This window comes from Penaeus monodon, chromosome 25 (genome assembly GCF_015228065.2).
Source record: "Penaeus monodon isolate SGIC_2016 chromosome 25, NSTDA_Pmon_1, whole genome shotgun sequence".
Classification (NCBI taxonomy): Eukaryota; Metazoa; Arthropoda; class Malacostraca; order Decapoda; family Penaeidae; genus Penaeus; species Penaeus monodon.
In genome coordinates this window covers 3,301,714-3,304,230 of record NC_051410.1, presented here as the reverse complement: position 1 = coordinate 3,304,230, position 2,517 = coordinate 3,301,714, and the positions used below count along the sequence as shown (strand labels likewise).

The 2,517-nt window shown below is 33.2% G+C and overlaps 1 protein-coding gene and 2 long non-coding RNA genes across 3 annotated transcripts in view; all 3 read left to right on the top strand.

The window, feature by feature from the left end:
* Nucleotides 1-2,517, top strand: part of LOC119589491 (transmembrane protein 104-like) — a 100,597-nt gene that overhangs the window by 56,240 nt on the left and 41,840 nt on the right. The gene's annotated exons all lie outside the window — the stretch shown is intronic.
* Nucleotides 38-2,373, top strand: LOC119589495. The gene is made up of 3 exons (XR_005230191.1): nucleotides 38-179; nucleotides 2,106-2,151; nucleotides 2,345-2,373. It is a non-coding gene; the product is annotated as an uncharacterized LOC119589495 (long non-coding RNA).
* The window catches only part of LOC119589492, a 1,560-nt gene continuing 1,481 nt past the window's right edge, over nucleotides 2,439-2,517 (top strand). The window contains exon 1 of the long non-coding RNA XR_005230189.1: nucleotides 2,439-2,449. This is a non-coding gene — a long non-coding RNA (uncharacterized LOC119589492). The remainder of the gene's footprint in view (nucleotides 2,450-2,517) is intronic.

Sequence of the window (2,517 nt, the reverse complement as noted above, 5' to 3'; positions counted from 1 at the left end):
AATAGAAAAAGAGATAAACAAGAAACATAATCTGCGACCTTTGATTAATCTCCCGAGAAATCTGAATACATTTTTTTTTTTTCGACCGAGAGGCTGTTGTTATCTTGTGGGATTAACCGACCACAACATTGACGGCTTGCAAATAAATTTTTGGAGGAGCGGATTATTTCCGGGTCTTTGTAAGTGTATTTGAGGTTTAATGATAACTTTGTTCGTTTTTAGATACGGATAAGATGCTTATGTGTGTGGATTTGATTTATTTGATCTGTTTTTTGTACAGATTGTGGGTGATTATGTAGGAGTAATGTTGGTCTGCGAACATTAGCTTGGTGCTGTGATTGCGTAGCAGGAGTTTTACGTTTTAAAAAGTTTTACAAAGTACCTATAAATTCACTATTGTTTCATTGTAATGTCGATTTCCAGTGCGGTTTTTTCTTAAGAAGACGTGTAGAAGAAGTATATTTACCTTTATCATTTTTGAGAGACGCTTTTCTAGGACTAGTTAGTAGGGTGTTTGGGTGTAGTTGTTTGCTAAAAATAAGAATAGGTGAGTGTAATTATTCAGAAAAGCTTTGGTTATTGATGCAGTTGATATTTGTATCTATGGATTATGTGTGGATACTGTATAATTATACAGGTTTGGTCCATAGGAACTTGTTCTTGCTATGTTAGTGGCCCTGCTAACTAGGAAGAATATGCAACTGGGGCATAACATTAGATTATAACAGCATCTCATTCAGAAAGGTCCTTTACTTATATATTCCTTTTTGAGGAGATTAAACCAAGGTTCATTAAAGCCAGCCAGTTTACCACTTACATCTGGCATTGTAAAGCTTAGTGTAATGGAACCTAAATTGCTTTGAATGTCATTTTTATAGTTGGTTTCTATGTACAAAACTCATATTTACATGTACAGATTCTAAGCATTTCACTGCTACCAGATTTATTACTGTTGGTAATACATACCTTTTTTGGAATAATACAAATGCAAGCACTTTAAATGTTTATATGATATTGAATTCACATCAGGAATCATTAATTATTATATACATTTAGAAACTTTATATAACAGTCAACGTATTATGTTATACTCAATTTTGATAGTATATCATGAGCAGTTCTTTGATCAAATTAGTTATGAGTTTATATGGATAATGAGTTGCTGTTGAGCTTATGATTAATCCCATTGTGGCTATGAGGTGCAGGCAGCAGTAATACCCAAGAGTTTGATATTGTACCTGAAAACCCACCATAGCCTGACACAGCAAGCAAACAGGGCAAAGTGACATCCCAAGCACTTCAAGGTGTTTACTACTGACATCACAGTTATTTGTGGGCTATGTTTGTTATTTATAGATCTGTGCATACCCATCAATGCCATACACCGTAGATTTACATTTGATTCCCTGAGCTGGATGATGGGTGAAGTTAGGAAGGGCATCCAGTACAGCACAGTCAGTAGTTCCAGAAACAGAGGCCACAGAGGCACACCCTGTGAAGAACTCGTACTGAACAAATTGTTGTTAAACAGAGAACAGAAATTGAAGAATCAATTTAGTCAAAAGGTTTTTGGGATATTCATGTGAATTTTTATCTTCTCTTTTTGTTTGAATTAGAGAGAATTCCTCATAAATAAGTTTTAATTCACTAGATAAGTGGATTTAACAGAGATAATTGAAGAAAATGATATTGTGATAAAAATAGATAATAACAATTATAAAGATGATATTAGAAAATTGCTTGTATGGTGACTAGTGTGTTGTTCTCATTAGTACATTCTGCCTAGTATTAGAAAGCTGTATGCTATAATAAAGTGTATTTTGAGGTTATAATACACCCCATTCTTGTATGTGTATGTGAGTTAGTGAATTTGTTCATTATAAGATTGTCATGTAGTTTAGAGTACAGTACAAAATTATGGACAAATCCAGCTACATAGTATGAGTGTATATTCCTGCATAAGCCTTTTTTATTATTTTACAAGCCTAGAATAGCTAAGAATATAGTATCTTTATCCTTAAATAAGGTAAAAGGAAAAGTCCAATGCCTTGGTAAGTGTAAGTCATTTATGATAATTAAAAGTTTTTTTTCTCTCTCTCTTCCAGACATTATAATGAAGTCCATTCTAACCTCGCTGTCCTTGGTCAACAGGTATACTTATCTATCTTTTGTTAAGGTTTCCTTATTTATTCTTATTAATTGTTCATAGAATTATATATTTACACAGTACGATGTTTGAGAATGTTAGATAGATGTGTTATATAGAATATTGTTTTTATAAACATTATCACATAGAAGCCAAATAAAACATTTTTTTTAACATAGTTTTTCCTTCCTTATGCAGGGTTGGTGCTTGTAGCCATGTAGCAGAAGTGTTAGGACCTGTTTTCAGGCAAGGAACTGCATTTTAGAGTCAAACGATAATTCAGGGGCCAAGATGTTAGAGATGGTAAGTTAGTTTGCCTTGAACTTTGTGTTCAACATCGAGGTAAAGTAAAACCTAAGTTTTTAGCAAAC